General features: G+C 39.0%; 8 non-coding genes and 2 pseudogenes across 8 annotated transcripts; all 10 read right to left on the bottom strand.

The window, feature by feature from the left end:
- Nucleotides 1-628: 628 nt before the first annotated feature.
- LOC142512538 (5S ribosomal RNA) lies at nucleotides 629-747 on the bottom strand (annotated as a pseudogene).
- A 685-nt stretch (nucleotides 748-1,432) lies between these two features.
- On the bottom strand, nucleotides 1,433-1,551 carry LOC142514597 (5S ribosomal RNA). The gene has a single exon (XR_012810485.1). It is a non-coding gene; the product is annotated as a 5S ribosomal RNA (ribosomal RNA).
- A 171-nt stretch (nucleotides 1,552-1,722) lies between these two features.
- LOC142514212 (5S ribosomal RNA) lies at nucleotides 1,723-1,841 on the bottom strand. Its single transcript, XR_012810117.1, has one exon. It is a non-coding gene; the product is annotated as a 5S ribosomal RNA (ribosomal RNA).
- A 678-nt stretch (nucleotides 1,842-2,519) lies between these two features.
- Nucleotides 2,520-2,638, bottom strand: LOC142517493 (5S ribosomal RNA). The gene has a single exon (XR_012813237.1). It is a non-coding gene; the product is annotated as a 5S ribosomal RNA (ribosomal RNA).
- A 15,119-nt stretch (nucleotides 2,639-17,757) lies between these two features.
- Nucleotides 17,758-17,876, bottom strand: LOC142517362 (5S ribosomal RNA). Its single transcript, XR_012813111.1, has one exon. It is a non-coding gene; the product is annotated as a 5S ribosomal RNA (ribosomal RNA).
- A 523-nt stretch (nucleotides 17,877-18,399) lies between these two features.
- On the bottom strand, nucleotides 18,400-18,518 carry LOC142515031 (5S ribosomal RNA). The gene has a single exon (XR_012810897.1). It is a non-coding gene; the product is annotated as a 5S ribosomal RNA (ribosomal RNA).
- Nucleotides 18,519-19,203: 685 nt separating this feature from the next.
- LOC142509377 (5S ribosomal RNA) lies at nucleotides 19,204-19,322 on the bottom strand. Its single transcript, XR_012807554.1, has one exon. It is a non-coding gene; the product is annotated as a 5S ribosomal RNA (ribosomal RNA).
- Nucleotides 19,323-19,894: 572 nt separating this feature from the next.
- On the bottom strand, nucleotides 19,895-20,013 carry LOC142512376 (5S ribosomal RNA; annotated as a pseudogene).
- A 682-nt stretch (nucleotides 20,014-20,695) lies between these two features.
- Nucleotides 20,696-20,814, bottom strand: LOC142508663 (5S ribosomal RNA). The gene has a single exon (XR_012806869.1). It is a non-coding gene; the product is annotated as a 5S ribosomal RNA (ribosomal RNA).
- Nucleotides 20,815-21,490: 676 nt separating this feature from the next.
- Nucleotides 21,491-21,609, bottom strand: LOC142510085 (5S ribosomal RNA). Its single transcript, XR_012808217.1, has one exon. It is a non-coding gene; the product is annotated as a 5S ribosomal RNA (ribosomal RNA).
- Nucleotides 21,610-23,576: the final 1,967 nt, after the last annotated feature.

The raw sequence follows: 23,576 nt of genomic DNA, 5'->3' as shown, positions 1-23,576 counted from the left end.
CGATTGACAACACGCGGCACTGCTCTCGCCCAATCAGAACCATGAAGTTCAGCGTTCTGGCGCGATGGCAGAGCTAGGATGGGTGACCTCCCTTGGAAGTTCTCGTGTCGCGACCGTTTACGTAAATTATGGATAAAACAGTCAAAATAATTGTTTTTAATGAGTTAACAGTCTCCGGAGTAATATGCGTCATACCCTTCCGCACAGAACCGGCTCACGACAACAAAAATCGCTAAATGTTCCCAGAAATTAGAAAAAAAAATAAGAAAAAGAAAATAGCGAATATAAAGCTATTATTATGCCTGGGATATGATAAAATGGAACCGGAATCGAATTTAGAACTTCCTAAGCGGATTTCTTAAGGAAACGGTAGCTTAACAGAAGCGGAAAATCGCAAATTAGAGGGTCTTAGAGAAGGAATTCGGCTAAAATCTTGCCAGCTCATTGCGGAGGAATGAGTCTCGTTCATTTGACCGTTTACAATCAAATTAGGCTACAATTTTGTCCAAATCCGGCAGTGTCCGAGCTACGTTGATTTCACATTTCTTATCTGGTCCCGATCAAGATTCAGATGATTGGAGCCGAAAAACGTCTGTCAACAAGTAATCAAAAATAGAAAAACACGAAATGGGTGCAACACAAGGACTTCCCAGAGGGTCACCCATCCTAGTACTGCTCTCATCCAAGCCCGCTTAACTTAGGAGTTCTGATAGGATCCGGTGCATTAATACTTGTATGATCGAACCTTACATTGAGTGGGATGTTTATTCTTATATCCCTCGAGTACGTGTGGAGCGGGCGGCGATGGACAACACGCGGCACTGCTCTCGCCCAATCAAAACCATGAAGTTAAGCGTTCTGGCGCGATGGCGGAGCTAGGATGGGTGACCTCCCTGGGAAGTCCTCGTATCGCGACCCTTTACGTAAATTATGGGTAAAACAATCGAAATAATTGTTTTTAATGAGTTAACCATCTCCGGAGTAATCTGCGTCATACCTTTCAGCACATAACCGGCTCATGACAACAAAAATCGCTAAATGTTCCCAGAAAATAGAAAAGAAAATAAGAAGAAGAAAATAGCGAATGTAAAGCTATTATTATGCCTGGGATACGATAAAATGGAACCAGAATCGAATTTCGAACTTCCTAAAAGGATTTCTCGAGGAAACAGAAGCTTAACAGAAGTAGAAAATCGCAAATTAGAGGGTCTTAGAGAAAAGAATTCGGCTAAAATCTCGCCAACTCATTGCGGAGTAGTGAGTCTCGTTCGTTTGCCCGTTTAAAATCAAATTAGCCTACAATTTTGTCCAAATCAGGCAGTGCCCGAGCTACGTTGATTTCACATGTCTTATCTGGTCACGATCGAGATTCAGATGATTTGAGCCGAAAATCGTCTGTCAACAAGTAATCAAAAATAGAAAAACACAAAAAGGGGTGCAACACTTGGACTTCAAAGGGGGTCACCCATCCTAGTACTGCTCTCGCCCAAGCACGCTTAACTTCGGAGTTCTGATGGGATCCGGTGCATAAGTGCAGGTATGATCGCACCCGACATTGAGTGGGATGTTTATTCTTATATCCCTCGAGTACGTGTGGAGCGGGCGGCGATGGACAACACGCGGCACTGCTCTCGCCCAATCAGAACCATGAAGTTAAGCGTTCTGGCGCGATGGCAGAGCTAGGATGGGTGACCTCCCTTCGAAGTCCTCGTGCCGTGAAAAGGGGTGCAACACTTGGACTTCCAAGGGGGTCACCCATCCTAGTACTGCTCTCGCCCAAGCACGCTTAACTTCGGAGTTCTGATGGGATCCGGTGCATAAGTGCAGGTATGATCACACCCGACATTGAGTGGGATGTTTATTCTTATATCCCTTGAGTACGTGTGGAGCGGGCGGCGATAGACAACAAGCGACACTGCTCTCGCCCAATCAGAACCATGAAGTTAAGCGTTCTGGCGCGATGACAGAGCTAGGATGGGTGACCTCCCTTGGAAGTCCTTGTGTCGCGACCGTTTACATAAATTATAGCTAATACAGTCGAAATAATTGTTTTTAATGAGTTAACCGTCTCCGGAGTAATCTGCGTCATACCCTTCCGCACAGAACCGGCTCACGACAACAAAAATCGCTAAATATTCCCAGAAAAAAAATATAAGAAAAAGAAAATAGCGAATGTAAAGCTATTATTATGCCTGGGATACGATAAAATGGAACCAGAATCGAATTTCGGACTTCCTAAATGGATTTCTCGAGGAAACAGAAGCTTAACAGAAGCGGAATATCGTAAATTAGAGGGTCTTAAAGAAATAATTCGGCTAAAATCTCGCCAGCTCATTGCGGAGTACTGAGTCTCGTTCGTTTGCCCGTTTACAATCAAATTAGCCTACAATTTTGTCCAAATCCGGCAGTGCCCGAGCTACGTTTATTTCACATGTCTTATCTGGTCCCGATCGAGATTCAGATGATTTGAGCCGAAAATCGTCTGTCAACAAGTAATCAAAAATAGAAAAACACAAAAAGGGGTGCAACACTTGGACTTGAAAGGGGGTCACCCATCCTAGTACTGCTCTCGCCCAAGCACGCTTAACTTCGGAGTTCTGATGGGATCCGGTGCATAAGTGCAGGTATGATCGCACCCGACATTGAGTGGGATGTTTATTCTTATATCCCTCGAGTACGTGTGGAGCGGGCGGCGATGGACAACACGCGGCACTGCTCTCGCCCAATCAGAACCATGAAGTTAAGCGTTCTGGCGCGATGGCAGAGCTAGGATGGGTGACCTCCCTTCGAAGTCCTCGTGCCGTGACTGTTTACGTAAAGTATGGATAAAACAGTCAAAATAATTTATTTTAATGAGTTAACCGTCTATGGAGTAATATGCGTCATACCCTTCCGCACAGAACCGACTCACGACAACAAAAATCGCTAAATGTTCCCAGAAAATAGAAAAAAAAATAAGAAAAAGAAAATAGCGAATGTAAAGCTATTATTATGCCTGGGATACGATAAAATGGAACCGGAATCGAATTTAGAACTTCCTAAGTGGATTTCTTGAGGAAACGGAAGCTTAACAGAAGCGGAAAATCGCAAATTAAAGGGGTCTTAGAGAAGGAATTCGGCTAAAATTTCGCCAGCTGTTCCGGGCAGCCCGTGCGCGTAGGGTCGCGCACGGGTGCGCGCAGCGTGCGCGCGGCCTGCCCGCAGAGACGCGCAGATTGTGCGCACGCTGTGCGGAGTGTCCGCACAGCGCGCGGCGTGCGGAACGTCCGCACAACGTTCGGGCAGCGGGGCGGGCAGCACGGGCGGCTGCCCGGGAGTGTCTCGGGAACCGTTTTGGATAATGGGCTTGAATTGTTTGGGCCTAGGGTGCAATTTTCTGATTTTTCAAATTTTTGGGTAAAATTGAAATTTTTGAAAATTGGTTCAATTTTTATTTTTGAAAATTTAATTTTTGAAAATTAATAATTTTTTGGTAAAATAAATAATTAGAATATGATTTTAATTATTTATGGTAAAAATGAGTTTTTACAAGAAATCAATTATTTTTGATTTAATTGGAAATTAAATAAATTTGTTTATTTAATTTATTAATTCTTTAATAATTGTGGTGGTTAGTGATAAAATTATTAGATATATGATTAATCAATTAATTAAATTGTTTAACTAAATTGATGTTAATATTTGATATTAAATGCATGAAGGATGATCGAGAGCCTTGACCAATGTGTTAGGTGTATGTTAGGATATTTTACTGTTTTTATTCATTTTGTTAATATTTGATATTATTAAAGTGGGCCTGGTTTATGGCCTGTTCCCACCCCATGAGATGTATCCCTTATGTGCCATGGCTATTTAAATGTAATTATTAGAAATAGTGGGAGATCAAGACTGGAAGATGGTGGGCCCGATGAACGAGATGAAGACATGTAAAATATTGGAAGCTCTTGTAATAGTTGCATTTGCATCCCTGCATTCACCTAGGTTTGGACCTGGATCCATGTATGGCTCACATGGATCTAATAGTGTTGGCGATCGATCATCATTATTTATTGTTGAATGTCATATTATGATATATGCGATATATAGTAGTATGCATGTATGTATATTATTAAGTAAATATAGTTGCATGAATCCGGCAAACATACAAACTCGTGGCACGCGATTTTTAAATTAAAATGATGAGACAATTTTTGAAATTAAAATCCCTCATTTTAAATAAGATTCAAAATTTATATCAAACCGAAAAAGTAAAAATTAAAAGAGTTTAATTTTTCCTTGCCTTCCATCAACCGTGGTTGCATGTTGATCGCTACCCGCGGACAGTGTCTGGCTCATATTATTGGGGAGGCCTGTACGCCGGAAAGCTGTGACTTCCACCGGACATATGATGTGAATTGAGTGGAACTCCCATGACTTCGGCTCATATTATTGGGGGAACTCATGGCGACCGTCCACTACAATTCAATATTGATGGGTTGGTTTGACACGTGAAAATAAACGGCGTCATATTATTGGGTCCTTATTAAACGTGAGGCAAAACACGCGGAGGTTGCATAGGGATGCAATTGGACTCTACCTTTTAGAAATTATAATTGGCTGATATTATTCGGGATTATAATTGGCTAATTGGACTCTACGTGCCCACTAAGAAAATGCGATTTCCCTTTTTAATCAGAGGGTGGTGGAAATGTCAAAATAGTGGGAGGGGGATTTATAAAATAAAATCCATATTTTATATCTTAAAATTATTTTAAAATAATCAGCAACTATTATTCTGTTTCCATATCAGTATATTTTTCGATTTCGTCACATAATCTAATTTTGTTATTAACAAGCTAACCGAATCTAATTTTCAAGACTGGTTGGGAAATTGTTCTGAATTTGGAGAAAATGACATACACACTAATGTCAGTCCAGTTGAACTGAAAAAGCATGCAAGATGGTAAGACCATAGTATGCAAGCTAAAGTGTAACAAGCTCGCTTCTATGTCAAATGAACTGTAGGGACAGTTTGAGGAAATGTTGGATGCTGCTGACATTCGAATACACATGCAAGAGTTGCATGGTGCATGAAACTCCTACAATGATACACATTATTTTCAAGGAGCTCATGACCACACGTATGCAAGATGGGGCTTTGGCCCATGAGCATGGTGTACGTATGACTAGGCTTATTGAAAATGTGGTGGGCCTGGAATATGTGATTCCTAACGAGTTAGTTGATAACATCAATTTGTTATCTTTCTATTCCTCATTTGACGGGGTTATGGTGAACTTCAAGTTTAATAAGATATTTTGATAGTCTTGAAGAGCTAGTCAATATGCTTATGACTTATGAGATCACCATAAAATAAGAAAAAATTGTTATTTTTATAATGGGCCTTTCGTCGGACGAAAAATGACCCACAAGGTAAGGGAAAGAAATGTTCCGCCCCTCACAAGGAAAAACAAACCCAATAAGAGGCAAACTCCGAAGAACACTTAAAGGTCCCACAAAGCCCGATAAGTCAGAACATATTTATTTCACTGCAAGAAGTCCGGACATAAGAAATTATATGTGCCAGAAATGTTCTGGAAATGATAAGTGAATGTCCAAGTAAACATGATTTCACAACAAACAAAAGAAAATTAGATGATCCAAATCCCACACAAATATGGCATGCTAGACTATGTCACATTTCCCAAAGAAGGATGCACAAACTAGTGGGAGAAGGCATGTTTGACTTGTCAAACATAAATTCTCTACTTACTTGTGAGTTCTGTCTAAAAGGAAAAACGACTAAGACTCCATTCGATGGAAACGTGGAACGTGCACATGGTCTACTGGATTTGATCCACACAGACGTTTGTGGCCCGATAAGTGTTAGCACAAAATATGGGCAATCTTACTTCATTACCTTTACTAATGACCATTCGAGGTATGGGTACGTTTATTTGATGAAACACAAATCTGAAGCATTTGAAAAGTTCAAAGAGTTCAGATCTGAAGTAGAAAATCAGCTGGAAAGAAGTATTAAGGCACTTCGATCTGATCGAGGTGGAGAATACTTAAATGCTGAATTTTTGGGTTATCTAAAAGAGAATGGGATTCTCTCACAGTGGACTCCACCAGCAACACCACAATTGAATGGTGTTTCTGAACGTCGTAAGCGAACCTTGTTGGACATGGTTTGATCCATGATGGGATTCACTGAATTGCCTACATCATTTTGGGGCTTTGCGCTTGAAACTGCGGCAATGTTGTTGAATAATGTCTACGCTAAAGCAGTTGATAAAACACCATATGAGATATGGATGGGAAAAACTCTCAAATATTCTTACGAGAGAATATGGGGATGTCCTGCTTACGTGAAGCAGACAGTGGGAGACAAACTGGATAGTAGATCCACTTTGTTCTACTTTGTAGAATATCCAAAGAATTCTGTTGGGTATTATTTCTATCGTCTCAATGAAGCAAAAGTGTTTGTTTCAAGAAATGCCACCTTTTTGGAAAATGAATTTCTATTAGATAGAAAAGGCAAGATGATAGAACTTGAAGAAATTCAAGATACTTCCTCAACTGTAGAAGTTTAACCCATTTCCAAGAACCAGTAGTTGAAGTACAAGCTCCTAGAAGGTCTGATAGGGTTATTAGACCGCCTGCAAGATATACGCTTCTTCATGAACAAAGCCACGATGAGCATTGTGTTGGATGTGATCCAATGAATTTCAAAGAAGCAATATCTGATACTGATTCAACCAAATGGCTTGAAGCCATGCAGTCAGAAATGGACTCTATGTATTCAAACCAAGTCTGGACATTAGTGGATCCACCTGAGGGAATCGTTCCCATAGGATGCAAATGGATCTACAAAAGAAAGCTTGGGGCGGATGGGAAGGTAGTGACCTTCAAAGCAAGACTGGTTGCAAAAGGATATACTCAAAGGCAAGGAGTTGACTATGAGGAAACTTTTTCACCAGTTGCTATGTTTAAGTCCATTAGAATACTACTAGCCATAGCAGCATAGTATGACTATGAGATATGACAAATGGATATAAAGACTGCATTCCTCAACGGAGACATCAAAGAGGAGATTGATATGTCTCAACCTGAGGGATACACATCAGTGGGAAGTGAGCATAAGGTATGAAAACTTCAGAGATCAATATATGGTCTCAAGCAGGAGTCAAGGAGTTGGAACCTCAGATTTGATAGAACTATCAAAGAGTTTGGTTTTGCTAAGAATCCTGAGGAACCGTGTGTGTACAAGAAAGTTAGTGGGAGTGCAGTGACATTCCTAATACTTTATGTTGATTATATCATGCTCATTGGGAATGATGTAGGATTACTGCAATCAACTAAAGTATGGTTATCCAGTAAATTCTCCATGAAATACATGGGTGAAGCATCCTACGTATTGGGAATACAAATCTATAGAGATAGATCAAATAGGATGCTCGGACTCACCCAAGCCACCTATATCGATACCATTATAAAACGATTCTCTATGGAAGAGTCCAAGAGAGGATACTTACCAATATGTCATGGTATTACTCTATCTAAGGCAATGTGTCCCAAAACTGATGAAGAGATAGAGATGATGACACGAATTCCATATGCGTCAGCCATTGGTAGTAACATGTATAGTGTGATATAGACACGTCCTGATGTTGCTTACGCTCTGAGTGTTACAAGCAGATATCAGGCAAACCCTGGTCCAATGTATTGGAAGGCCGTGAAAGATATTCTTAAGTACTTGAGAAGGACTAAGAACTTGTTCATGGTCTATGGGGTGGAGAATTGAAATTGAAAGGCTACACTGATTCTAGCTTCCAATGTGACGTAGATGATTCGAAATCGACCTCTGGCTTTGTATTCATGCTTAATGGTGCGGCTGTCTCTTGGAAAAGTTCCAAGTAAAACACCGTTGCGGATTCCACCATTGAAGCTGAATATATTGCTGCATCTGATTCAGCCAAAGAGGTAGTTTGGATGAGGAATTTTGTCCAAGAGTTGGGCGTTATTCCTAATGGAGTTGATCCAGTCCCGTTGTACTGGAACAACACTGGTGCCATTGCACGAGCAAAGGAACCAAGGTCTCATCAGCGATCCAAACATGTACTGAGGAAGTTCCACATCATACGGGAGATTGTGGGAAGATGAGACATATCAGTCGAAAAAGTCCCCTCTGCAGATAATGTTGCTGATCCACTTACATAGCCCTTGCCAGGACCATTGTTTGAGAAGCATCGCGAAGCAATGGGATTAAAGTTATGGGTAGTTGGCTCTAGGGCAAGTGGTAGATTGTTAGAGTAGATGCCCTGCAAGCCAACGGTTGGCTAGGGAATTTATTGACTCAAGTGTAATAAACAATCTTTATTTTAATTTAACTTTTTATGATCTTGTTATACTTTATCTATATGCCCATGCAAACAGCATAGATAAAGTCCTTGATTATGCTTTAATACAAATGAATCGTAATTCGATGTTGAAACTCATTTGTAAACACTGCATATTCTAAATTCGTTCCTAGTCGATTCAGCCGCCTAAAACAGGGATAAAGGCCGCTTGAGCTCGAGACTAGCATCTGTGATGTTGTGTACTGCGTTTCTTGGTAAGGGCATAGAGATGTCCAAACATGCAGATGGGTAGTCATATGATGATTATACCGAACAACCCTCCCTCGGACTTTCCAAGTGGTTATCATTCATCGAGAGGATAAGTCCATGGTTATGATTGTACACCATTAGTCCTTACGACCGGGACAAAACTGAGGCTCTATATGCTAGGGCTGTGATTTGACTCATTTATCGGCTCCAGGAGAGTCATCAGGTGGCGAGGTTGGGTACAGTTGCGACACATATAGGAGCCAGTGCATTGTAGTCGGGGATTCACCGCTCATCTACGGGTGTGGATATCCTATGTGATCTGATGTAATAATAGTGCATGGAATCTCTGGCCAGAGTATGAGATGTACGTTGGAGAAGGAGTTCTCCAATAGTACACGCGATTCCACTATTATAGTTGTCACATAGTTATCGAATTATTATGCAACCCTCGATGAACTAATGGTTGCAGATTCGATTGGGATATATGAGATGAAGGGACCGTACTGTACGTTAATCATAATCTACTGGTTCTTGCAGGCACTATCAGTGATACCTAGGGGGTCATGGGGCGATGCTACTAGACGCTCTTACCATGATCCGATGGGTGCAATCAGAAATGAGTTCTGACATTCTCATGATCAATTGTTGATACATAGAATGGGGCAAATTAAGGGTAAGCCCGAATAAAGGATTATGTCCTGAATCACAAGGAGTTGTGAACCCACGGCTAGCTGTATCCCTGAACCATTGAGGGTCACACAAGCACTGGATCGTTTGTTCCCGTTGAGAGAATAAATTCAAGGAGTTGAATTTATATTATGAGATAATAAATTCAAGGAGTTGAATTTATATAAAATATTGAGAGAATAAAATCAAGGAGTTGAATTTATATTATAATATAGTAAATTCAAGGAGTTGAATTTATGATATAGTAAATTCAAGAAGTTGAATTTATGAAATTTGGAGAGAATAAATTCAAGGAGTTGAATTTATAAAATTTGATAATTTAGTTTATTAAACTCAAAAGTTGGGTTTATTTAATATTAAATTTTGGAGGTGATAAATTCAAGGAGTTGAATTTATAATTTAAATATTAAATTCAAATGTTGAATTTATAATTAATTTAATTTATTAAACTTAAAAGTTGAGTTTATTAAATATTAAATTAAATATAATGGGAATATGTTTAATGGGCTTGTAGGAGTACAAGTCCAACATATTAAATAATTAAAGTTATTAATGGACTTTGATTAATTGATTAAACTAGTTGGACTAGCCCAATTAATTAATCAAACCCATTAATGTTAATTATGGAATTTAGGTCAAGGCTATTGTTTTTAGGAAAAAAAGAGGAAAAATTGACCTAGCTTCCAAGTCTCCCAATTGGTGATTCACGTGAATGGCAATATCAAAAATTCCTCCAAAAATATTTTTGGCCATTTTTGAAAAAAAAAAGGTTTGAGCCGTCTCTCGTTTTCAATCTCTACGCAAAAGTTCTTCTAAATTTCTAGTGCAATTTAGAAGAGGAACAAATATTTCAATCGTGGACCGGATTAGGAGATCGAAGAAAGTTCGTAGGGAATCAACAAGAGCTAATCCGTTTATACCGGATTAGTTGGAGTCCAGTGATTTATTCACAAAAGGTATAACTTTTAACACCCTATGAATGTTTATGATAAAATCATACGAGCGTCCAAAGCAAAACTTATTTTGATTGTCAAAATAAACTAAAATTTTAAAACTTCCGCTGCGTTTGGACGTGAAGAAAACCGAGATCCAACACAGACTTCACCTACCCACCGATCTAGACAAAGAAAACAAGAAACCCCAAGCCGCTACACATCTCGGCCTTCACTCCAAACCTACCGAACCTTACACCAGCCTCATGACTCCACTAACCTGCTCTGAACGGTCCCTTAGCATCAACAAAACGACAGCCTCCTTGCACAATTCAAAAAAATGTGAGACTTGAAACAAAAAGAATGCAATAAACACAAGAAATTCAAAGATCTTCCATAGACAAGCTTGGATCGAAACTTTTCATGAATGAACACCAAACTCAGTATATAAAACGTGTATGATGCAGAAGAATGATATAAAGCGTGCCTGGTGAAAATATTTCGCAAGAAAACCGAAGAACGAGCGTCGGGAATCAAGTCGGAGAATTTTCTTACGCCTTGAATGGAAATGGCCGTGCTTTCAGCTGCTGGGATTTCTATGAAAATGTTGAGATGGGATTGAGGGTGTCGGCTGATTGGGGAGGGTAATGTTAGGTGTAGTGGGTCCTTATGGATTTATTATGTAGTTAATTAAAATATAATAGGCCATAAGTTGTTAATTAAAGATTTAAAAAGGATTTTAAGCCCAACAAGCTTAAAAGTATTCTCATTAAGTCCAAACACACTCCCGAAAAATATTTCGTGGTGTAAAGTTTTTGAAAATATTAGCCGAACCCTCAAAAAATCCCCCGATTCGATAAAATTTGCTTACCGGGTAAAAATAAAATTCTGCGGATAAAAATATCAAATAAATCTCAATTCTTGAAAAATACCTTTAAAACATCTTATATTAATTAATAGAACTTAATCGTGTAATAAAAATAATTTTCTTGAAAATTTTCCGGTCTCTGATCCTCGTTCAAGAGCGAAATGCAACTTAAAAACCTTAATGCATGAACTTATAAAATGTATGGAATAAATTCTACCATGCATGAATTATGAATAAAATGCATAAAAATAATTAAACACAATTTAATAAAATAAAAATACATTTTATGCTTTAAAAGAATTTAATGAAATACCAAAGAATTTAATAATTTGCATGCATGTGGTTTACGTGAACTTTCCGATTTTCGGGACGTTACAATCTTCTCCCCTTAAATTGAATTTCGTCCGCGAAATTCGCTTATCCTTGATAATCACAAAGTTTAGACTCTTAATTCTAGAATCTCAATATTCCACGTTTCCGCTGCGCCACTCTGATAAAATAATAAATCTTAGGATGTACTTATGTCTCCTCAATCCTAATTATTTTGCCTATTGAAATCCTTATTTGCGAATTGCAACCTAGAACGACTTATTGCGACTTAGTTCTATTCTACTCATGCCTCAAATTCCGATTTTTCTCAAACTTCCCAATATTAGAAATGGCACTTCGAATTTTATTGCGTCTTACTTTTCTTATACTATACACGTAATGTTCATCAATTTATACATTATCATTTATGCAACTTAAGAAATCTTAACACCAAGATTTTACTGATCGACTTATATCTTCGGTGATACACTTAAAAGTTAAACCTTATCTCAAACCCATAATGATATTCGCCTAAGATCCTTGAATCGAATCATTATCTTATAGCACCAAACTTACGTAACTTAATTATTTACAAGTACATCCCAAATATTAAATTGTTGCAAATCTTTAAATTCGAGTAGCGTTAATCCATAAAACTATCGAACTTCTACCTAATTAATAAAACACTTCTATCATCAATCACATGCTTAAACTATTTTCTTCCCAATTACAATTTAGTTGAGGCTTAAGGCCCTTGGACTTTCCTCGTTGAAATGAATGTTGCATTCTTACGTATTCTCAATGCTTCATACATACTAGCGTATAAAACTTATTAAGTCATCCCATGGGAGCATTAGACTAACTCTAATAAATCAACTTCACTTATACTCCATAGAGTTCTAGAATCCACATATCAAGCTTTTTAGATTTCTCACTCGATAAAAATCTTAATATTCATTAATTGATAACTTATGTTGAACACAACTAATTCTTTTTTTTATTATTATTATTATTTTTTCACCCAAAATTTCCTTATGAACACGTATTCCATAAACTTAAAATTCAAGCTTACGCGACCCAAATAGTATTAGATAATATAATTCCAACACACATATTCACTTATTCTCAAGTTTCTTAATAACTTACCAAAAATTCCTCAAGACGAGGTGTCCACCTCAATTCTTACATGCATCTATCGAGTAACCTAACCATCAAATATACCCAACTTTCTAGAAAATTTAAATTCCAACAAAGATATAATTTTAACACTTAAGATCATGATTAAAACTTATGCTACATCAAACCTTAAGTCCCCAAAAATAAGTTAACTTAATGTCTAATCTTGTAACTTGACTAAATGATCACTTTACCTTAAATTGTTATCACTCTAAATTCTTAATTTTTTTCCATTGTCTTATTCCATTAACATTTAGATTTTCAAGCCCAATATTGAATCATCCTACAATGCCCTTGATTGTCATTCCTTATTATATTATAAGCCAGATTATAATCAAGTTCTAATTATCTCTTCAAGCTCAAATCACCGAAAAGTCTTATCATTTAAACCATTCAATTCTCACTTACAGCTAAACAAATCCCTAAATTTCTTAAAAATTTCAAAATTAGTTCTTACTTTCCTCGAATATTATCCGAATTTGTCCTTAATCTCGAGAATCCAAAAATTACCCATAAGTTCTTGGCGTTCCTAATCCCATTTTATAGGTTTCTCGTAACATAAAATTCAATAATCTTAACTTTATTAGACCCAAGATCAATTCTCATAACCTCGAAAATTACTGATTTTACCCAAGTGTTCCTCAAAAGTTCGAATTTTAATCCTCAAAATTTCAAAATTTACAATTTGGTCCTTAAAATTGTCAAAGATTACAATTTTGGCCTTATAACTCCTCGAAATTTGCATTTTTTTTCCATAAAATTTTCGACTTGGACTCATTAAACCTTAAAATTCTCAAAACTAAAAATTTAATCCCAAAGTTTGGTAAATTCGAAATAGTCCCTTAGAATTTTATTGTTGCACTTAGGTCCTCAATTATTTGTTATTACAATTAGGTCCTTTAAATTCTCAATCAATTCAATTAAATCCTTAGGTCCCATTAGGTAGAGAATGCATCCTAAATAAATTCTACGTTTTTATACTTCCAAAAATCGTCGTAGTTTTCGAATCATTAATCCTTGTATGGATTCATCAAAAATTAATTCAACTAGTAACCACGAACTATCAATAATTTCTTAGAAATTCTACAAGTCCCAAAAGCATTCATAACTTTCAAGATTAACTTATTACCCCAAAGAGTAGAACATCAGTACTTCTAACCTAAAAATCGATATAATCAAATCATTATCCACTTCTCCTAAAGACCAATATTCGAATTCTTAGACATGTCCAATTCCAAACGTAACCAACATGCAATTTAATCTAGTTTTTAAAACAGTAAATCCTTAAATCATAAAAGCAGTTAAACATATACCGTAAATCATCATAAAGCGTAAATCATGTTAACATGCAGGTGATATGAGTAAAACATTTAAAACATTGAAATCATAAAAGCTTACAGACTTGAGGCTTGAAGACTGAGCTGCAGAAACTGGAGGTGGCACAACCCTATACATGGCCCTTGCTCTGATACCAACTGTAACGTCTCACTCATTTTTAAAATTCTACTGGACATTTTTTTTAAATAAAAGCTCGCATTTTCGAAATAACATTTAAAATAATCGTAATAATTTGACGGTAAAAAAATAACCAAACTCATCTACAATCATACGAAAACATAAACTAATAAAAATCTTAAAATCATCAACGTGTGAAAATATTCATTTCCTCTCAATCTCATAAATCGTAATGCGGAAAACATGTGGTCCTCGGGTCGTGTCATCGCACCAGGTCTGCCTACTTAGAGTTCGGCACCTATAGTCTCCTCAACATTTAGCTCACCTGCATCACACACGCCTAGTGAGTCTAAAGAATCAACACACCTATACCAGAAATAACAAGTACATATACATAGCACACACCAGTGAAAAATATCATACTCAACATATCTTTCATGAACTTAAAAGCATAACATAAACATGTATTGTAAAATCATAATGCCAACATACCTTTCATAAACTTTAAAAGATGAATATAAACATGTCGTATCAAATAATATCGTATTAAATCATGTCATCATAAACTTAAACATTTTTTTTTAATTGAATTCAGTTCATTAGTTGTGACTTTCGTATCAGCTCTTTCGTATCAGCTCTATCGATGGATCCATCTATAAAACCGTGGTACCCGGCGGCGGGGACATCAGCGACAGCATTACCCGTCCACTGAGCCTTGGCCTCAGCTCATCATATCTCATCTCATGTCAATGGAAATACGATCGTCGGTCTCCCTCTGGGGCCTTCTCCCGTAAACGGGCTCCCTCTAGGGCCTTTTCCCTCACGATATCTCCAATCCTATCATCGTATACATATACATCATCAGTCACAACCAACTCCCATCCTTCAAAAACATCATCATATTCACCACTTAATAAAACATGCATATACGTAATTTTTCCTTTAAACCAAGCATGCAACGTATATTTTCATAAATTCTTAAAAATCGTGATCATGATGCATAAAACTTTAAAATATAGTAAATTTGTGCTCATGGCGCTGCCAGGACCAACATCTAACCCCGGGTGCAAAATGACCATTTTGCCCCTGGAAACCCAAAAATTACCATTTTGCCCTTGGACGTAAAATTTCACGTTTTTGACATTTTCTTAATATCATTGACTCTAACATGTCCCAAATAATTATTTAAGCCTACAAAAGTTTTCCCATATTTTTATTTGGCTTAAATCGATGAATTTTAAATTAATTTTTAAACATAACATATTAACGCACTTTAATCCCGAATTAAACCAAACCTTAGCATAAAATTCCCAAATTAAAAACTCAGACTTCTTATAATTATTTGACCTTAAATATAATTTTTCATAATTTAATAAAGCTTAAATCTAGTGTTTCAATTAATTCTGTAATTAACGTTTCGTGTTGCGATTAAATCCCGGATAAATCCAAAACTCATTATTTTGATCCGAAGCTTACCAAATTCCTTAAAATATCCCAAAAAATATTTAAAAGCATCCCTAGACGTAAAATCGAGCCCATTTTATAACTTAACCGAATTGTTTTAAAACTTGGACCGGTGTCTCGGTTTTAACCCGAATCGACTCGAAACTTAACCATATTTTTCTTAACTTTTTACCACACCTAATAAACACTTAAAAGGCCTTATAAACATCCAGACCCGTCGCTTAAACCATTCGATCAGGCCTTACAAGATGCTGGAAATCAGCCTCTTCCCCTTTCGCCTACCCTACTACACTACCTCCCTATTCTCGCGTCTTAGCCCAACACCGATGGAATCAGGCACGTCTCAGCCTTTCCTAGACCACCATAGGGCTCCCCTGAACCTACTGCACCCACGCCATCAGCCTCATGAATCAGGCGTAGATCACCCTATCGCTACACTCCCCACAACACCAATCGAACCCAACTCGTCCAACTCTTTCCTTGCGGCTTCTAGGACAAGACCAGCAGCGTTCGCGCATTTCCAAACCATGATTCAGACCCACTAGAGACTGTTGAAGGTCTAGAGTCGCCCTTGCACCACCAGACTTCACCTACCCACCGATCTAGACAAAGAAAACGAGAAACCCCAAGCCGCTACACATCTCGGCCTTCACTCCAAACCTACCGAACCTTACACCAGCCTCATGACTCCACTAACCTGCTCTAAACGGTCCCTTAGCATCAACAAAATGGCAGCCTCCTTGCACAATTCAAGAAAATGTGAGACTTGAAACAAAAAGAATGCAATAAACACAAGAAAATCAAAGATCTTCCATAGACAAGCTTGGATCGAAACTTTTCATGCATGAACACCAAACTCAGTATATAAAACGTGTATGATGCAGAAGAATGATATAAAGCGTGCCTGGTGAAAATATTTCGCAAGAAAACCGAAGAACGAGCGTCGGAAATCAAGTCGGAGAATTTTCTTACGCCTTGAATGGAAATGGTCGTGCTTTCAGCTGCTGGGATTTCTATGAAAATGTTGAGATGGGAGTGAGGGTGTCGGATGATTGGGGAGGGTAATGTTAGGTGTAGTGGGTCCATAGGGATTTATTATGTAGTTAATTAAAATATAATAGGCCATAAGTTTCTAATTAAAGATTTAAAAAGAATTTTAAGCCCAACAAGCTTAAAATTAGTCTCATTAAGTCCAAACACACTCCCGAAAAATATTTCGTGATGAAAAATTTTTGAAAATATTAACCGAACCCTCAAAAAATCTCCTAATTCGATAAAATTTGCTTACCGGTAAAAATAAAATTCTGTAGATAAAAATACCTAATAAATCTCAATTCTTGAAAAATACCTTTAAAACATCTTGTATTAATTAATAGAACTTAATCGTGTAATAAAAATAATTTTCTTGAAAATTCTCCGGTCTCTGATCCTCGTTCAAGAGCGAAATGCAACTTAAAAACCTTAATGCATGAACTTATAAAATGTATGGAATAAATTCTACCATGCATGAATTATGCATAAAATGCATAAAAATAATTAAACACAATTTAATAAAATAAAAATACATTTTATGCTTTAAAAGAATTTAATGAAATACCGAAGAATTTAATAATTTGCATGCATGTGGTTTACGTGGACTTTTCGATTTTCGAGACGTTACACGCCGCACTGCTCTCGCCCAATCAGAACCAAGAAGTTAAGCGTTCTGGCGCGATGGCAGAGCTAGGATGGGTGACCTCCCTGGAAAGTCCTCGTGTCGCGACCGTTTACGTAAATTATAGCTAAAACTGTTGAAATAATTGTTTTTAATGAGTTAACCGTCTCCGGAGTAATCTGCGTCATACCCTTCCGCACAGAACCGGCTCACGACAACAAAAATCCCTAAATGTTCCCAGAAAATAGAAAAAAAAATAGGAAAAAAAATTAGCGAATGTAAAGCTATTATTATGCCTGCGATACGATAAAATGGAACTGGAATTCAATTTCGGACATTCTAAGCGGATTTCTTGAGAAAACGGAAGCTTAACAGAAGCGGAAAATCACAAATTAGAGGGTCTTAGAGAAAGAATTCGGCTAAAATCTCGCCAGCTCATTGTGGAGTAATGAGTCACGTTCGTTTGCCCGTTTACAATCAAATTAGCCTACAATTTTGTTCAAATCCGGCAGTGCCCGAGCTACGTTGATTTCACATGTCTTATCTGGTCCCGATGAAGATTCAGATGATTTGAGCCGAAAATCTTCTGTCAACAAGTAATCAAAAATAGATTAACACGAAAAGAGGTGCAACACGAGGACTTCCCAGGGGTTCACCTATCATAGTACTGCTCTCGCCCAAGCATGCTTAACTTCGGAGTTCTTATGGGATCCGGTGCATTAGTGCTGGTATGATCGCACCTGACATTGAGTGGGATGTTTATTCTTATATCCCTCGAGTACGTGCGGCGCGGGCGGCGATGGACAACACGCGGCACTGCTCTCGCCCAATCAAAACCATGAAGTTAAGCGATCTGGCGCGATGGCAGAGCTAAGATGGGTGACCTCCCAGGGAAGTCCTCGTTTCGCGACCATTTACGTAAATTATGGATAAAACATATGAAATAATTGTTTTTAATGAGTTAAACGTCTCCGGAGTAATATGCGTCATACCCTTCCGCACAGAACCTGCTCAAGACAATGAAAATCGCTAAATGTTCCCAGAAAATAAAAAAAAATAAGAAGAAGAAAATAGCGAAAATTGTGGAGTAATGAGTCTCGTTCGTTTGCCCGTTTACAATCAAATTGGGCTACTATTTTGTCCAAATTCGGCAGTGCCCGAGCTACGTTAATTTCAAATGTCTTATCTGGTCACGACCGAGATTCAGAAGATTTGAGACGAAAATCGTCTGTCAACAAGTAATAAAAAATAGAAAAACACGAAAAGGAGTGCAACACGAGGACTCCCCACGGGGTCACCCATCCTAGTACTGCTCTCGACCAAGCACGCTTAACTTCGGAGTTCTGATGGGATCCGGTGCATTAGTGCTGGTATTATCGCACCCGACATTGAGTGGGATGTTTATTCTTATATCCCTCGATTACGTGTCGAGCGGGCGGCGATGGACAACACACGGCACTGCTCTCGCCCAATCAGAACCATGAAGTTAAGCGTTCTGGCGCGATGGCAGAGCTAGGATGGGTGACCTCACTGTGAACTCCTCGTGTCTCGACTGTTTACGTAAATTATAGCTAAAACTGTCGAAATAATTGTTTTTAATGAGTCAACCGTCTCTGGTGTAATCTGCGTCATACCCTTCCGCACAAAACCGGCTCACCACAAAAAAAATCGCTAAATGTTCCCAAGAAATAGAAAAGAAAAATAAGAAGAATAAAATAGCGAATGTAAAGCTATTATTATGCCTGGGATACGATAAAATAGAACCGGAATCGAATTTCGGACTTCCTAAACGGATTTTTCGAAGAAACGGAAGCTTAACAGAAGCGTAAAATCGCAAATTAGAGGGTCTTGGAGAAGGAATTCGGCTAAATTCTCGCCATTTCATTGCGGAGTAATGAGTCTCGTTTGTTTGCCCGTTTACAATCAAATTAGGCTACAATTTTGTCCAAATCCAGCAGTGCCCGAGTTACGCTGATTTCACATGTCTTATCTGGTCCCGATCGAGATTCAGATGATTTGAGTCGAAAATCGTCGGTCAACAAGTAATCTAAAATAGAAAAACACGAAAAGGGGTGCAACACGAGGACTTCCCAAGGGGTCACCCATCCTAGTACTATTTTCGCCCAAGCACGCTTAACTTCGGAGTTCTGATGGGATCCGGTGCATTAGTGCTGGTATGATCGCACCCGACATTGAGTGGGATGTTTATTCTTATATCCCTCGAGTACGTGTGGCGCGGACAGCGATGGACAACAAGCGGCACTGCTCTCGCCCAATCATAACCATGAAGTTAAGCATTCTGGCGCGATGGAAAAGCTAGGATAGGTGACCTCCCTGGGAAGTACTCGTGTCGCGATCGTTTACGTAAACTATGGATAAAACAGTCGAAATAATTGTTTTTAATTAGTTAACCGTCTCCGGAGTAATATGCGTCATACCCTTCCGCACAGACCCTGCTCAAGACAATAAAAATAGCAAAATGTTCCCAGAAAATAGAAAAAAAATAAGAAGAAGAAAATAGCGAATGAAAAGCTATTATTATGACTGGGATACGATAAAATGGAATCGGAATCGAATTTCGGACTTCCTAAACGGATTTCTCGAGGAAACGGAAGCTTAACAGAAGCGGAAAATCGCAAATTAAAGGGGCTTAGAGAAGGAATTTGGCTAAAATCTCGCCAGCACATTGCGGAGTAATGAGTCTCGTTTGTTTGCCTGTTTACAATCAAATTATGCTATAATTTTGTCCAAATTCGGCAGTGCCCGAGCTACGAGGACTTCCCAGGGGGTCACCCATACTAGTACTGCTCTCGGCCAAGCACGCTTAACTTCGGAGTTCTGACGGGATTCGGTGCATTAATGATGGTATGATCGCACCCGACATTGACTGGGATGTTTATTCTTATATCCTTTGAGTACGTGTGGAGCGGGCGGCGATAGACAACACGCGGCACTGCTCTCGCCTATTCAGAACCATGAAGTTAAGCGTTCTGGCGCGATGGTAGAGCTAGGATGGGTGACCTCCCTGTGAAGTCCTCGTGTCTCGACCGTTTACGTAAATTATAGCTAAAACAGTCGAAATAAATTTTTTTAATGAGTTAACCGTCTCTAGAGTAATTTGCTACATACCCTTCCGTACAGAACTGGCTCACGATAACAAAAATCGCTAAATGTTCCCAGAAAATAGAAAAAAAATAAGAAGAAGAAAATAGCGAATGTAAAGCTATTATTATGCCTGGGATATGATAAAATGGAACCGGAATCGAATTTCGGTCTTCCTAAACGGATTTCTCGAGGAAACGGAAGCTTAACGGAAGCGGAAAATCGCAAATTAGAGGGTCTTAGAGAAAGAATTCGGCTAAAATCTCTCCAGCTCATTGCGGAGTAATGAGTCTCGTTCATTTGCCCGTTTACAATCCAATTAGGCTAAAATTTTGTCCAAATCCGGCAGTGCTCGAGCTACGTTGATTTCATATGTCTTATCTTGTCCCGATCGTGGTTCAGAAGCTTTGAGCCGAAAATCGTCTGTCAACAAGTATAAAAAATAGAAAAAAAAGAAAAAGGGTGCAACACGAGGACTTCCCAAGGGGTCACCCATCCTAGTACTGCTCTCGCCCAAGCACGCTTAACTACGGAGTTCTGATGGGATCCGGTGTATTAGTGCTGGTATGATCGCACCCGACATTGAGTGGGATGTTTATTCTTATATTACTCGAGTACGTTTGGAACGGGCGGCGATGGACGCGTCACTGCTCCCGCCCAATCAGAACCATGAAGTTAAGCGTTCTGGCGCTATGGCAGAGCTAGGATGGGTGACCTCCCTGGGAAGTCCTCATGTCGCGACCGTTCACATAAATTATAGCTAAAACAGTCAAAATAATTGTTTTTAATGAGTTAACCGTCTCCGGTGTAATCTTCGTCATATCCTTCCGCACAGAACCGGCTCACGACAAAAAAAATCGCAAAATGTTCTTAGAAAATAGAAAAAAATAAGAAGAAGAAAATAGCGAATGTAAAGCTATTATTTTGCCTGGGTTACGATAAAATTGAACCGGAATCGAATTTCGGACTTCCTAAACAGATTTCTCGAGGAAAGGAAGCTTAACAGAAGCGGAAAATCGCAAATTAGAGGGTCTTAGAGAAGGAATTCGGATAAAATCTCGCCAGCTCATTGCGGAGTAATGAGTCTCGTTCGTTTTCCTGTTTACAATCGAATTAGCCTACAATTTTGTCCAAATCCGGCAGTGCCCGAGCTACGTTGATTTCACATGTCTTATCTGGTCCTGATCCAGATTCAGATGATTTGAGCCGAAAATCATCTGTGAACAAGTAATCAAAAATAGAAAAACACGAAAAGGGGTGCAACAAGATGACTTCCCGGGGGGTCACCCATCCTAGTACTGCTCTCGCCCAAGCACGCTTAACTTCCGAGTTCTGATGGGATCCGATGCATTAGTGGTGGTATGATCGCACCCGACATTGAGTGGGATGTTTATTCTTATATCTCTCGAGTACGTGTGGCTCGGGCGGCGATGGACAACAAATAAATCCTTATATTATTTCGAAAATTCTTATTCAGCCCTTTAACGTTCGTAAATTGCCCTTAGGTCCCCAATCTTTCGAAATATTGCATTTTGGTCCCTTAAATTTCGATACTTTCATGTTGATTTTATACGCTGGGACGTAAATTTTATCGGTGTGGGTTTTTCAATAAAAAAATACGAACTTTTTGGCAAATCGGCTATTTAATTCCCAAACTATTTTTACCAAAACTTTACTAATATTTTATTTAATTCTAATTAAAGACTAATGGGCTTAATTAGGGACTTAATAGGCCTAAAGCCTTGTTAGTGTTTAATTAAGTATATAATATGTAAACCTTTCCCATAACCCAACGATTCTTTCAAAAGCACACGGCCACTCTTCTGAAAATACCTAGATTACACGGCCTACACATGCTTAAAAATTGAGGCAAACTTTCGAGCATTGCCAAAGGAAAGTCTTAGCCAAGGTTCTTGCTCCGTTCTTCTTCATCGTCAATGATTTTTCGTGCGTAAATTACGCATAGGCACACCTATTCTTCCCTTAAAACCATCATGAAATCATATTATATTTTTATGCATGAAAATTTTGGGAAACAAGTGACACTTTGAATTATTTTTGTTTTTATGCAATCCATGAAATTCCAAGCATGATTTTGATTCAAATTTTGTCGTTTACATGTATATACGGGCTGCCATGATATAGGTTATGTTTAGGCACGATTTTGCACGGGATTTAGAGTCCTAGATAATCACCTTAACACCACACATGCAATAGAACACAAGCTGTGCAGCAACTTGCTGTCATGGAGCAAAGGGGTTCAGTTTTATGGTTGCAGGGTCTAGGGCTTGGTTGGCTAGTTCCAGGTGTTAGCCAAGGTCGTGGGTGAGTTAGGGAGAGAGTCCTAGCCATGCTAGGACTCGCGATCAAGGGCTGGGAAGGAGTCCTAGCAAGCTATGACTCCCACCCGAGAATCAAGGGGAATTGCGTGCTGGGTTCTGGGCTTGTCGCAGGCTGGTGGGCGTGGTCCTGGGGGCCTGGGTCCTTAGGGGGTGCACAACAGGTGGGTTCGGTGGCTGGGTTCGTTGGTAGGGGCAGGGAAGCTTGATCAAGAGTCCTTGTCCAACAAGGATTTCTCGGCCAGCTTATGGTAGAGGAGTATGGGGCTCGTTTTTTGGTTTTGGGTGTTTTCCGTTGGATCTTTGGGTCCAGTAGGTACTTTAGGATGTTGGTCAATTTTAGGATCAACATGGTTCGGGGGTAACTCATGAAAATCAAGAGATGGCTCGGGGTCGAAGATTTTGGGTCATTAGGGTTTTTAAAACTTGGGAAAATTGAAAAATAGTTCACGGGGGTCGAGTCGTGGTTCATAAGGGCTAAAATAATATAAAAAGACTAAATTCTCAACTGGTACCAACACTTAGGAATCTAGGTACTTAAGTCTGGAGGTCCTGGGTTCAAGTGTTGGGGAAGGCGAAAGAAACCACTTACCAGGGGTGAGATATTCTATGAGTGACGGTGCATGGGCATGGGCCGATGCCCATGTTGGACCATCCTAACGACCCATGACCAGTAGTGGTGCGGGGGTATGGGCCGAGGCCTTTGTTAGTTCAGCCTAATGGCCCATGACCGTTACAAAAAAAGGCGCCTTTTTTTGTAACGATCACGGGCCATTAGGCTGAACCAACAAAGGCCTCGACCCATGCTGGACCATCCTAACGATCCATGACCAGGGAAGTCCTCGTGTCGCGACCGTTTACGTAAATTATGGATAAAACTGTCGAAATAATTGTTTTTAATGAGTTAACCGTCTCCGGAGTAATCTGCGTCATACCCTTCCGTACAGAACCGGCACACGACAACAAAAATCGCTAAATGTTCCCAGAAAATAGAAAAAAAA

Source organism: Primulina tabacum, chromosome 10, assembly GCF_025594145.1.
Source record: "Primulina tabacum isolate GXHZ01 chromosome 10, ASM2559414v2, whole genome shotgun sequence".
Taxonomy (NCBI): domain Eukaryota; kingdom Viridiplantae; phylum Streptophyta; class Magnoliopsida; order Lamiales; family Gesneriaceae; genus Primulina; species Primulina tabacum.
Note: the sequence above shows the minus strand (reverse complement) of the source record. Positions and strands in the feature narration are given on the sequence as shown.